This window comes from Podarcis vaucheri (genome assembly GCF_965113315.1).
Source record: "Podarcis vaucheri genome assembly, chromosome: 17".
In the NCBI taxonomy this organism is placed as follows: domain Eukaryota; kingdom Metazoa; phylum Chordata; class Lepidosauria; order Squamata; family Lacertidae; genus Podarcis; species Podarcis vaucheri.
The window spans coordinates 15,949,203-15,963,911 of record NC_138755.1 but is presented as its reverse complement, the minus strand read 5'-3'; the positions used below and the strand labels follow the sequence as shown (position 1 = coordinate 15,963,911).

Genomic DNA, 14,709 nt, shown 5'->3' with positions numbered 1-14,709 from the left:
TGGAGATGCTCCTTCAGGTATACAGGACCGAGGCCGTTTAGGGCTTTCAAGGTCAGCACCAACACTTTGAATTGTGCTCGAAAAACACAGATTAAAGCTAGAATCACCATTGAGACACATGGCATGAATATCTTGGAATTCCTATTGGTAGCATTTGGACCACCGCTATGGCATATCTTGATATCTGATTTCTGATATCTCAGAAAGTGATTCATTCATTTTATTTTACTTGCTTTTTTACAGCAGGGTTGAAAGACAAAAATATTATTAAGAGTATTATGGGAGGAAATCCTTTTCTGTGAGTTTCCCCAAGATTTTTGGGCAAACCTAAGCAATGAAAGTCTAAGATCTACAATTCTGAAAAAAACTATGCTAAGTCTTGGACAAATAAAACACTTCTGACCTGAAAGATAATACACTGGATGTCAGGCAAACTTTCTGAGAGGGAAGCATTTCCAGAGTCAGGGTGCCATGACCTGAAATACACTATCCTGGTCATCGCCTGCTTCCACTCTGGTGGGTTGAGTGCAGGATGAGTGCAGGAGATACGAACGAGCCTGAAGACCCTAGGTAACATTTATGAGTACTGCATAGGCTTTTTCCAAAGACAAAACAAATGGAAAAAGAATCTGGCATTTTATTTCAGTTTTGATGTAAGTTCAAAGGAGCAGTTCTTCTTTTCTTCCCCCACAAAAGGAAGGAAAAGTTCAGGAAAACTTTGGCTGCACTTGCCTAGGAACCTTGCAGGGCTGGCACCTCTCCATTTATTCTTTTATTTGGCCAATAAAAGACAGCACCAGAATCTAAAGGACATGAAGTAAGAGAAGAACATGAGTATATGAAATGAGGCCTTTCTACTCATTCAGTAACCATAACCAGCTATGCAGTTAGGCAGAAATGACTTTGTAATAAATAGAAAAAGCTATTTCAGGCAGCTGTGGTTTCTTCTTCTTCCTCTTCTTCTTCTTCTTCTTCTTCTTCTTCTTCTTCTTCTTCTTCTTCTTCTTCTCTCCCCCCACTGACCCCTCAGAAGTAATCCGTGGTCACCCAATCATTTGCAGACCTCGGTGCTTACCAAGGAAGGATGAGCAGGTTTTGATGACTCGCTGCTAATTCCAAGGTCTTGATTAGGGACAAAAAAATTGCAATCAGGAAACACTGTTTGCAAAACAAAGCCACAAGTTTCTGCCATTTGCTGAGGCTTTTTTTTTTTTTAGTTCTGAAAGCTCCCTAAACTCACTGAAATCTGTGGAACATGAGCAAAGGCAGGCCCAAGACATTTTGCCGCCTGAGGCAAAGGACAAAGCGGAACTCCCTTCATTCCATATACTGAACTCCACTGAATTGTCGGTTGAATCTCAATTCAGCAGTGGCAGCAGAAAAACAAGGGCCACTGCAACTGAGGGAAGCAGGCTACCTTAGGGTTAGCTAATATTAACTAAGGAGCACTGGGCAAACTGCATGGCTCACACAGATCTGTTGTTCAGAGGTTCACCACTATTCCCTGCCCTCAGCTGTTGCCACCTGAAGCTCCTCTGCCTAATGGCATAGCTGTCAACTTTTCCCTTCTTTTTAAGGGAAATTCCCTTATTCCGAATAGGATTCCTCACAAGAAAAGGGAAAAGTTGACAGCTATGCTAATGGTCAGGCCAGCCCTGGATTGTCAGGTGTGTGTGCAGGAGCCAGGCCCTGTGGCCACTTTGCAGGACTGGGGCCTTCCTAAGTTTGTTCTGAAGAGGCAAGGCGCAGCCGTACAGGTGAGGCCGATTGGTAACTCACAGCGCCTGGTGGCAGGAGCTGGGAAGGGATATAAGGTCAGCATTTCCCTTCGGCTCTTTGTCACAGCAACATGCTCCCTGCCTTGCTGCATTTGGTTTCTTGCTTCCTGATCCTCGAACCTTGGCTTCTTGACTCCTTGCTTCTTGATCCTCAGACCCCTGACTTTGTGACTCCTTGCTTCTTGATCCTCGGACCCTTGACTTCGTGACTCCTTACTTCCTAACCCTCAGACTCTTGGCTTCCTGACTCCTGGCTTCTGGACTCCCGTTCCTGCTCCCACCCCGCCATCTTCCCCCCGGTCCTGCCGTCCCCTGCCAGGACTTTGATCGCCTGTGAACCGGACCGTGACATGGATGTGAAGAATGATCGCCGTCTGATACCAGGCAAATGGAACTGAGGTTCTCTGGACTGAGTGGTGCATTTTGAGATAGTGGTTCATAATGAGATAGGATCTCTGCCACTAAAATCTTGGATTTGCCACTAAGATACTAGCAGACTTCTTGCTAAGCTGAAGTCTGGGGTAAATCTATATATGTGTGCTTTCTTTTTTATTTCTATTTTACACTTGCACCATACTGCATGTGTATGGAAAGCACATATCTTAAGTTTATGGAACCATGGCTGGGTATGATTTACTATGCCCATGGCTAGGGTGGTGTCCCTAGACCAGGGATGGGAGAACCTCAGGCCACAGTCTTCTCTGTGTAGCCCTTGGGACTCTTGTAGGCCATATTTCTCTTTCCATGTGACACACTCCACAAGCTGTGCTCTGCACACTCACTGAGAATTTTTACCTGGATGAAATTTGTCCTTGAACTCCGATAACATTTCTTGTTTGCCCAAGAGAGAGCTGTGTAGGTGCATGTAGAAACAAGACCACTGTACAAATGTAACATTTTATATTCATTGTTCTGGTTTCACTCACTTTTGCCTTTGGCCCTGATCACCTGGCATGTGGCCCCCCAGAAGTTGTCTAGAAGAGAATGTGGAACAAAGGTTCCCAACTGCTGCCGTAGACAATCAGTGTAGTAAAAGGCTTGGTGAAACTGTATCTTTGGCTTGGGAATTTTAGCATCTCGTAACACAACCCTATACATGCTTACTCGGAAGTAAGTCCTATTGAATCCAGTGGGACTTAGTTATGCCCAATGCTGTTTTTCTAGAAAAAGAGGTGCCGGAACTCATCATGAATGCCCACCTTGTTCTCTTAGGTTGGCCATGGTGCCCACCTGACTGAGTTCCGGTGAGTTCCAGCTGAAAAAAAGACCTGGTTCTTCCTAAATGTGTGTAGGGTTGCAGAATGTGTATAGGGCTGCAGCTTTAATCTGCATTTAAACTTTGAGAATTGCTTACTTTATCCAGCTGAGAGGCAGTGAGAGAGAGATAAATTAGGGGCAATTTTGGGTGCCAACATTCTTCACTTTTATGTGTACTAATCATGATAATTCATGTCATTTCGATATAAATTTGGTATTCGTGAATGATAAAACATTCAGCAAGAAGGTGAATTCTAATAACCTTGTTTCCAAGAGCCGAGCTGCAAGTCTTACTTCAAATGGGTGTGACATGTTTTTTCTGTATGATAGCTTGTACAGTTAAGAAAGCAAATCCTCTTTGGGGCTCTGAAGTATTTTAGAAGATAAACTGTGTGGTGCAATTTATAGTTTGTCACACAGCCAAAGCTCATCTCTCATATACTACCAGCAATGCTTCATTATTTTCTGCTAACTTAGATGCTGACCTCCCAGGGCTCTTATAACATCATGCTTCATTTATTTGTTCAAAGCAAATGCTGCCTCCAACTACTGATTTATATACTGTATTAAATGTGTTGTCATTAACATTCATTTACCCACAGTTATTATAGAGGTATCTAGAAAGCAGCAAAGATAATTTCTCTGTACTTAAAATAGTAAATAGAATAATTGCAGCATCGTAAGAATCTCCCAGGGGAAACTGCAGGGGAATGTTAAGTATGATGTGTGGGTACCTTGAAACTGTCATGACTATGGATCTGCTGGTAAGGCTTGCAGAAATGGAGACAAGAGTCTTCAGCCGCTACACGGAAACATTGTCCTTTTTTTCCCTTTTGCATTGAGCTGCCATTCTTAAATAAGATTGAAATCGGTGTGGTGTCTCACCCACCTCAAGTGGGTTGGGCATGAAAGATTTGATCTTTCAGCCATAATAAAATTAATGCATTTTAAAAATTTCAGTCCGGTGGGATATATCAGTATCAAAATGTGATTCAATACATATTCAAAATGCAAGTTTTTTTTGTGGGCACCTGTATATTAATTGTGCTTGCAGAGACAATTGGAATTTATTTGCAGTCCTTTCCTTGAAACCTTCAGGGCTGAGAATGTCAGCTTCCCCAATGCCAATCTAATATCTACATGACTGAATACACTGAACCTTTAAGAAAATCAGAGGCTCACTATGTCAGGTTCCTATTGGAAGACCAGACAAACGCTAGAACATTAGCAGTGGCAAAGTTTTTATCGGTGGTTGCAAGAGCCAATGATTCCTATATTCTGAACAAAATGCTTGTTTTACCTGGAGGTAGGCTGTATGAATTGTGTATTGCTTTGTAACGATTTGTTGGGTCTCTGGACTGTAATAAAGATTGATTGATTGATTGATTGATTGATTGATTGATTTGAGAAAATGTTGGTCATTTTACAATGAAAGCTACCTTATTCTTTAAACATCTATTCATGTCTTATTGCAGTCGCTTGATGGTCTCAGACCAGTGAATTCAATCCCACGTAAATCACTAACTCGTGGTTTAGTGATCTCTTTGCCTTGATTCCTCCACTGCAAAATGGTCCATGGGTCAGTGGCACAGCTGGTGTCAGGTATTGGCTAGCATCCTTGGAACTCCCTGCCTATTTATTCCAGGCAGGTGCCTTCACTGTGTTCTTTTCAGTGCCTGTTTAAGACGTTCTTATTTAGACATGCCTAGCCAGATGTTTGGAAAGTTCATATGAGTGTTAATTTGTTCTAGTCTGGTCTATTGTGATTTTAACTTCCTGTTTTATAAGTTGTAGGGGAGTGTATAGGTGCTAGAGGAGGATATATTTAATAGATACTATCCTTCCTTCCTCACATTTGTAATTTCGGCAGAGTGGATCCCCTTGCAGCTTAAAACGGAAGCTTAGATAGGCTAGCTTTAGCCTTTTAGTTTAAGTAATCAAGGATGCTTTAAGGCAGACTGGATTCTCACAAAACAGTCTTGTAAAAGGTAAAAAAGAAACCTTTACTCACTCTGAGTTTCTGTTGCAGAATATCAGATACAGGCTTAAAATGGTAATTTTACCATTTACAGGCTTAAAAAGGCGCCTTTTAATTTCGTGGCTGCTGTCACTATCTGCAGTGATCATGGAGCCCAAGAAAGTAAAATCTCTCACTGCCTCCATTTCTTCCCCTTCTATTTGCCAGGAGGTGATGGGCCCAGTGGCCATGATCTTAGTTTCTTTGATGTTGAGCTTCAGACCATATTTTGCGCTCTCCTCTTTTCACCCTCATTAAAAGGATATTTAATTCCTCCTCACTTTCTGCCATCAAGGTTGTGTCATCTGCATATCTGAGGTTGTTGATATTTCTTCCAGCAATCTTAATTCCAGCTAGGGATTCATCCAGCCCAGCCTTTCGCATGATGAATTCTGCATATAAGTTAAATAAGCAGGGAGACAATATACAGCCTTGCCGTACTTCTTTCCCAATTTTGAACCGATCAGTTGTTCCATATCCAGTTCTAACTGTAGCTTCTTGTCCCACATATGTGAAGCATCAAGGTCCATTTGTTGTGTAGATGTGTGTGCGTTTGTACAACAGTGCTAATATTCCCATTGAGAAAAGTCAGGAAATGTTTTACCCAGAAAACGTACAATCGAGTACTACTAGAAAGGGAGTTGGTTGTCATCTTGGCTACTTTATTATGTGTATCACACCAAGGTCACTTGAAATAGCCAGTGTTCATTCCAGACTTTGGCATGTCATGCTTGCAAGGCACTTGCGTACAAGTTCTCTCTCTTATTTAGTGGTGGCTACCTCTATCAGCCCCGTCATTCTTCCTGGAATCCACTTTAATTAAATTTTCCAGGGCGTTTCACTGGTGACCTAAAGGCCCGTAGGGATTTTAATGTTCAGGAACAAATCTGGCTTCCTGCCCAAATCCTCTTGGTGGTTTATTGCTTCATGGACAGAAATTACTTTCTGCTCAATTTAAACAGGAATTCACCACCCCCCACCTCCAACACACACACATGGGCACCAAAATTGGTTTTGAATCAAGCACTTAAAAAAGGAATCCTTTTTGTATTATTATGCCATGCCCCAAGTCACTTGCTTCTTAGTACTCATGACTTAACTGCAACCTCGGGTGATGACTTGGATGGATGAAATAGCCAGCACAAATCAAATACCATGGACAGAGTTTTCCTGACTTCACCTCAAGCACAATATCCTTTTCAGTGGAGACTGCTTATCTGTGAGATGTGGAGATCTGGTTCATATACTTCTGAATTTGCAGTGGAGGGCTGATGGGATTCTCTCCCCCCCCCCCAGTTGCTTCTGTCCTAGAGATAACGGCATCCCATGTGAGTTGGGTGCACCACAGAGTGGTCCGCTTGCCTGGAAAAACTATCTGCACGTATTTTCTGTGGAAGAAAAACCTCCTGCACTGCTGCGAGTCTCTATGGAGCACCCAGGTCACTGGTAATGTTATCTGCTATAAAAACATATCAGCTATATTTGTAGCTCAGGAACACAGGTATAGCCTGGGTGTTGTTGATGAGCCATGTTTTTATTAATGCTATTACATTTCTATGTTGCTTCACTGCCATGTTGCTATTAAGTTATTAAAGTACAGGTTATGCCTCAGTCCTTCTGGGTTTTATACCCACTCATGTTATGACTGGATATTCTTCCGTCTGATTTTTCTAAACACGACAGACCTCAAGGAGTTCACGGTAAAATTGGCAGTCTGTACCTCTCCCCAGGCTGTAGGAATATAACATGCTGACTTCAAATGGGGACTTGCCAATCAACAGTTTGCTTCCTTCATTCCCCACTCATCATCCTTTTTGCATCCTCATTGGTATTCAACTGCAAATGTCGCACTTTGGAGTTTTCGGTATGTTAATAAATCTGCTGAACTGCCAAAGTCGTAACCTGTTGCCACTGTGTTTCATTAGAACTCTCTGTTCTGCTTGCAGTAGCTTATGCAGATGGGATACAGATTTGCTCAGATCTTTACAGCCCTTCTATCTATAATTCTCTATCAAGTTTTATATAGTAAAGCATAAAATATATTTTCATTAGCCAAGCTGTGCTGGAAATGGAGCAGAGATTAAATCAGTAGAGGTGGTTTTAGTATCCACATGTTACTCTTTTTTAAAAAATAAATAATAAAAATACCCTCCAAGGAGGAAAGGAATTCTGGTCCAAACTGGTGGTTGAATTCTAGAACAGAAAGGAGGAGAAATACCAGCAGCCACAATTTCAGATGCGGCACTCATGTTCCACCCATCATGGATATGTGGGGTCTGGTTCTTTGGGGTCTGAGATTTGGGGAACAGATTCTGATGCATCTTAAAAACCCACAGCCAACTACATATGTGGATTGAGATGAACTGAATTAGGAGACAGTGCTGCTGCAAAATGGAATCTATTATCCTGCCTAGTTATATTCATTAGGGTTATAACTTACTGACTTTAAAAAGAAAGAAAAATATGTCCTGTATCATAAGGGGATGAACTTTTGCTTAGAAACACTGAGAAAGGAACTAATTCTTCTCAGGTGTGAAAAAAGGTCACCCGGAAATGGAAAGTTGGAATCACCGTATATGTAATGTTACAACTCATAAGTATTAGCACTTTTAAAAACTATCTGGAACTGTTTAGAATGTTTACAGCTGTCTGGAACTGTTCTATAAGAGTCCAAATAATGGTATATAGAAAGAACGTGCAGTCAAAGTGATGCAGGAACTTAATGGTGTTTGCAGCAGAAACAAACGGTAAACTCAATTTATTGAGAGCCAGTGTGGTGTAGTGGTTAAGAGCGGTAGACTCCTAATCTGGGGAACCGGGTTCGCGTCTCCACTCCTCCACATGCAGCTGCTGGGTGACCTTGGGCCAGTCACACTTCCTTGAAGTCTCTCAGCCCCACTCACCTCACAGAGTGTTTGTTGTGGGGGAGGAAGGGAAAGGAGAATGTTAGCCGCTTTGAGACTCCTGAAGGGGAGTGAAAGGCGGGATATCAAATCCAAACTCTTCTTCTTCTTCTTCTAAGCAACAAGAAGTGATGTACAGTGTACAAAGCATTGTACAAGTATTAGAAAAATTGCAAGTTCTATTTTTCCTGTATTATAATACATGTTGTCCATATTACATAATACATTATCCAGTTGCATATACATAAAGCGATTTATTAATTTCGGGGTGACCTTTTTTTCAAAAGATTTGGAAATGACAGTTCATTCATTTGTTTTTAGGCAAAGGTTCATCTAACTAAGCTACAGGAACATGAGGCTGTAAGAAAAGTTATAACCCTAATTTATCTTGGCTTCTCCTCCAAATAGGGATAGACTGTTAGTATTGATTAACTGAAAGTTCCTGCCACAGTCCATGTCAGGCTAATTTAAATCAAGACCTAACATGGAATGGTGCATTCAGAACAATGGCTGTCAGTGGTTCACACAGTTGGCATCTCTGGGCTCCAAAGTCCAGAAAAGAGGAGATATGATAGCCTTCTTCAAATATCTTAAGGGCTGTCACATAGAAGATGGAGCAAGCTTGTTTTCTCTTGCTCTGGAAGGTAGGACTCAAACCAATGACTTCAAGTTACAAGAAAGGAGATTCCGAATTAACATTAGGAAAAACTTTGACAGTAAGAGCTGTTTGACAGCGGAACAGTCTCTGGGCACAATTCCAAGTGTTGGCACTGACCTTTAAAGCCCTAAACGGCCTCAGCCCAGTATACCTGAAGGAGCGTCTCCACCCCCATCATTCACTGAGGTCCACCTCCAAGGCCTTCTGGTGGTTCCCTCCCTGTGAGAAGCGAAGTTACAGGGTACCAGGCAGAGGGCCTTCTTGGTAGTGGCGCCAGCCCTGTGGAATACCCTCCCATCAGATGGCAAGGCAATAAACAACTATCTTGATATTTAGAAGACATCTGGTGGCAGCCAGATGGGCAGGGTATAAATAATAAATTATTAGTATTATTATTTTCGGGATGTTGTGGACTCCTTCCTTGGAGGTTTTTAAGCAGAGGTTGAATGGCCGTATGTCATGGATGCTTTAGTCGAGATTCCTGCATTGCAGTGGGTTAGACTAGATGGCCCTTAGGGGTACCTTTAAACTCTAAGATTCTATGGTTCTATGAAATGATCAGATGATAATCCAACTCAGTCCCCAAACCAAAGAGCCTTGTGTTTAAATGGCGCCCAGCAATTTGTGATGGATTTACAACCCAGGTCAGGTGAACATTTGTCTGTATGCTTAGAGTAAGAGACAACCATGAAACTTCTTTCTAGCCATTAAAAAAAAAAATAAGGCCACCCTAATCCAGATTGTGGCAGCAGAAGAAAACTGGCAGAGAATCTGCATTTCTAAAATTGTCATGGGAGGGAGGATCAGTTATGATGCCCAGCATTAAGCTTGTATTTACATATGAATTAGTTGTCTTTTTCAAAAAAAAAAGTTAGCTAAATCACAGAATGAAACATAATGCACAGCACCCAAGAGCTTTAACTGTATTTCTGACATTCCTTGAAGGACTTTATATAAAGATGTACGTAATGAACAGCTGAAATAGAGGATTCTTCTTCACAGCAAATAGATCGTGCTCCCATTCTGTCAAATAACCCTTTGCTTATTTTCTTGAGGAGTGTGTCACTTTGAAATTTCATGAGATTAAAAAAAGCTTATTAAAGCTGAGATATATTTATAACTCTGAGTTTATCATACTGTATACCGTATTTTTCGCCCTACAGGACGCACTTTTTCCCCTCCAAAAATGAAGGGGAAATCTGGGTGCATCCTATGGGGCGAATGCAGGCTTTTGCTGAAGCTTGGAGAGCGAAAAGGGTTGGTGCGCACCGACCCCTCTCGCTCTTCAGGCTTCAGGAAGACATCCACAGCCTAGGCAGCCCTGTGGGAGGTCCAGCAGGGCTGTCTAGGCTGTGGATAGCAGCCTGCTTCCCGGAGCGTCAGGCGCCCTGAAAGCAGAGTGCCTGGCACTTCGGGAACACATCCGCAGCCTAGGCAGCCCTGCAGAGGTCCCAGCGCGAGGGGCGCCCTGAAGCAGAGCGCCCCCCGCGCCAGGCAGACATCCGCAGCGTGGGGAGCCCTGCAGGAGTTCCCCGCAGGGCTCCCCATGCTGCGGATAGCAGCCTGCCATCCGGTGGGCGGGGCGCCCTGATGCAGAGCGCCCCTCGCGCCGGGCAGACATCGGCCAGCCCCACAAGCTCGGGGGACAGCAGGGAGGCGCAGCACCACCATCCCGCTGTTCCTCGACCTGGTTCGGTTTCCCCGACCTGCTTTTGGGGGGGAAATAAAGGGGGGGAATCCTTTATTTCCCCCCCAAAAAAACTAGGTGCGTCCTATGGGACGGAGCGTCCTATGGGACAAAAAATACGGTATTTCCCCCTCCCGCTAAAGATAAATCTAGAGAAGCACTGGCAGGAAATGTAATATTATTTACCATGTAAGTATGAGCATGCAAGGACTATCTTTGTCAAGAGGGTAAATTTGGTGGGGGCAGATGTAATAAGGCAGTGGGCATATATAATCAGTCTGCCAGAAGTGATGGGTCTATTGGCTTAATAAATGCTATGGCTACAGTTTACTGCATAATTACATCCACTTACCTGAGTCCAAATGAGATCAACTGGGATAAATCCATTTAGCTCGTTTCTGGATGGTAGCTTATCTGTGCTGTATTAACTGAATGTCAGCTGGATTATATTGATAGTTCTAGGTGCACTAATAAGTGGGTGGAATCCAGCAAGAGTTAGGGAATTTAAGTTGCATTGAAGTTAAATACTTAATACTCTCCCACAGTGAAAGTTAAAGTAACCCTCAGAAATGGTTAGGCTGAACTTCAGCCTCCAAGTTTAGTATAGATTTGTTGAGCTGATGTAATGTTTCTACCCAGTGCTTCACCATAATAATAATAATAATAATAATAATAAATAATTTATTATTTATACCCCGCCCATCTGGCTGGCTTCCAACAAAATATTAAAATCCATCAAACATTAACAGCTTCTCTAAACAGGACTGTAATCCATCAAACATTAACACTTCCCTAAACAGGGCTGCCTTGAGATGTCTTCTAAAGGTCTGGTAGTAGTTTTTCTCTTTGACATCTGGTGGGAGGGCATTCCACAGGATGGGTGCCACTACCAAGAAGGCCCTCTGCCTGGGTCCCTGTAACTTGGCTTCTTGCATGTAAAAATGGGTGTGTTTTCTGGAGTGGATGGAGGTATTTAGAGCTTCATATGGTAAGGGATTTGAAACAACACCTTAGCAAGGGAAGTGGGCAAGAGTGACTTGAGGAACCCACACAGGAACCCATCCTGGGATACAGATCAGTACATAGAGAGCTGGTTCTTTTCTAAAATAAGTCCAACAGATCCAGGTTTGCCATCAATACTGTCCTTCTACTGTTCATCTAAGAATCTATTGCATGCTCAGATGCCTCATGTGTCTCTACATATTGTAAATAGTTGATTTCCACAGAATCCAGCAAACAACATCCTGGGCATCACAAATGCTTAAAACAAAATAAAACAGTATATCTTGACTTTATTATTCTAGGGTCTCTTGGGGGACCACATAAGGTTCTTTTAAACAGAACGTGGAGATTTGACTTGGCATGTTCTATTTTGCATACCATTTCACATCATTCAGATACTCATATGGTTGGAAAATTTTATTTCCTTTATGAAGTTAGCTGCTCTATAGATAACAGGTAAGAACAGCAGGACAAATTCTCTATGCTTGGGGATCAGTCAGGGCCGGATTTCGGTTTGATGAGGCCCTAAGCTACTGAAGGTAATGGGGCCCTTTATATTTCCAGCTGTCCTTTGTCAACAACAAATTGTCTGTATTTTTGTGTTAAATATATGCTATATGGTATCTTACCAGTGATATTTTAGGGAGCAGGTTAGCAGGCGGGGTCCATTACTTACATCATAGGAGCCTACACAATGCAAAATACTGTTGCTGTTTGTAGGCTTTATTTGTTTTTTATTTTATATTTTGGAAATGTACATCCAGGTTTTTTTCCTTTAAATATTTTGGGGGTCCCCAAGAGAGTGGGGCCCTAAACTGTATACAGAAATCCGGCACTGGGATCAGTATATCTATAGATCTATTTGCAGAGTCAGTGCCATTTTTGGATAATTTCTTGGGGCAACTTATTAGGGTTGTGGAGAGATGCATGTAGTATCAGATTAAAGCACAGAACATGAAAGAGTGAGTGGGGAATGGACACAAGAGGTATTGCAAATGCAAAACACATCTGTGAATTTTCATGCGTCTCTACTTCTTCAGGTTTAATTTCTGTGTGCCTTGTCTCCCACTCTTTTCTTCCCCCAAAAGCAAATTTTAATGAGAACCTTAAGACTGGGATTCAGCTATTGTCATCTCCCTAAGGTAGAGCTCTTCCTGTTCCAAAATATGTTTTTGTTAACTTTTAATCAGAAAGCTAGTTCTCCGTGCTTCCTTTTTCTTTCTATCCTCCTGAAAATTGCAATGCACAATACATGGAGCTCCTACCATTCTCAACGTAAATCTTCAGGCTTTAATTGAAAACACAGTTACAGTAGTGCACAGATCCCATAGTCAACCTATAACTCTCCTCTGTGTCACAGTATTATCTGTGAGTATGCTTCTCTGTGGAACTGAGTGTCAGAAAACTATGTTACAGATAAATAACAAAAAGAGACTTGCATTTTGCATGCTCTGTCATTTCTAAATGGGTTGTGTGAGAAATACATTAGGATATGCTAAAATCTCTCTGAAGTGCATAATAGTTTTTTTTCCTTGTGCATTAGAAATGTGTCTAAATACATAATAACTTATTTAATCCTTACTATTAGACTACTGGAAATTTTTTCCGCAATAAAGCACTTTGCCGTTTGGAAATCCCAAGTCTAGCCTTTCTAAATTTGACTTAATGGATTTAGCAGGTTTCTTCATGCTATACTTTTCACAAGAAACCTCATTTTCATTTCAAATTAATTGATTTGTACATTGCACTGCTTCCCCCCACAAGCTAATTATTTTTTGCCCAGGGGTATTTGAGGTCTGGGGTATTTTAAGAAGCTAAGGAAGCACAGCAGAAGTTCAGAAGTGGAAAAGAATCAGAAATCAGTGTCATCTGGATAAGTTTGGTTAATAGTACAGATACACAAGGAAAGTTCTGTTGGGTCAGACCAGGGCTCTGTCAAGTTTAGCATCCTTTTCCTCCACAGTGGCCGACCAAATGCCTTCAGGGAGCCCACAAGCAAGGTGGAAAGGCAAAACTGCAAATTTAATCAAGGTCTTCTCTGTTTTCATGAAACAATTTTTGGAGATCAAAATACAGCCCTTCCTTGGACTCTCTTCTGAAAGCTCTCCCCATGATAAATTGCTTTCAAAACTGAAAAAGGCAGATTTTAGATCAGAGGCTTTTTCTTTATTTGCTTATCTTTCTTTCAAATGTGAATTAGATACACTATGCAACTTCTGCCAATTCCCTCTTGTGACTGTTATAGGGACTTTGCAACCACGCAGTCCAAAATGCAAAGCAAATGTTCAATTGGTATATCCATTAAACCAATTTTTATCAATGAACTTAATTCACATGCAATAGAAGTGACATGAATTAACTACCAAACGTTAGCTACCTAAAAGTTTCCAGATTTTCATTTGCAGGGGTTACTGATAAAACACATGCGTGTAATTGTGATGTTTGGGCTGCTACTCTCAGCTTTCTCCGTTTCATGTTTGTACATATATTTATCACTCTGCATCTCAATTTTGAGCATGCAGATGGCCATAGATCTTCACCATCCTTCAGTACTTATCATGTCACTCTTTATATTTTTCTCTGAGATGCATGGGCAGCTAGGCCTAGCCAGCATTTACATTTAAGCACATGAGAACAGCCAGCATCCTGGTCTGAGGGGTAATCTGTGAGACAGCCACAATCAGGACATGAGCACAATAGCCCTCTCTCGTTTTGTGATTCACAGCAACTGGTGTTCAGGGGCATACAGAGGCACCACATAGCATCACTCATTATTGTAAGAAATTATCATAAGAAAAAGAAATAGGGGAGCTAGACCCTGCAATCTAGTACTACTCAGAGCAAAAGGTAAAGGACCCCTGGACAGTTAAGTCCAGTCAAAGGCAACTAGCTGGTGTGGCACTCATCTCGCTTCAGGCTGAGGGAGCCGGTGTTTGTCCATAGACAGCTTTCCGAGTCATGTGGCCAGCAGAACTAAACCGCTTCTGGTGCAACGGAACACCGTGACGGAAGCCAGAGAAAACGCCATTTACCTTCCCGCCACAGCAGTACCTATTTATCTACTTGCACTGGTATGCTTTTGAATTGCTAGGTTGGCAGAAGCTGGGACAGAGCAACAGTAGCTCTCTCCATCGCGGGGATTCGAACCGCTGCCCTTCGGGTTGGCAAGCCCAAGAGGCTCAGTGGTTTAGACCACAGTGCCACCCACATCCCTACTCAGAGCATTCCTGCTGCTCACTGTAGTGCATCACTGATACTAAGTAAGCCCATCAGAGCTCACCAGTGGAAGAGGTCACTTTTTCCAGGGTTTTAGTCCTTTAATAGGACATGCTACACTTAGAGAAGGAACATAGCTCTGTGGTAGAACATCTGCCTTGTATGTGGAAGGCCCCAGGTACAGTTCCTGG

At 42.2% G+C, this 14,709-nt stretch overlaps 1 protein-coding gene across 2 annotated transcripts in view; it reads left to right on the top strand.

Moving 5' to 3' along the window:
• The window catches only part of ADAMTSL1 (ADAMTS like 1), a 486,607-nt gene that overhangs the window by 178,721 nt on the left and 293,177 nt on the right, over window positions 1–14,709 (top strand). The window lies entirely within an intron of this gene.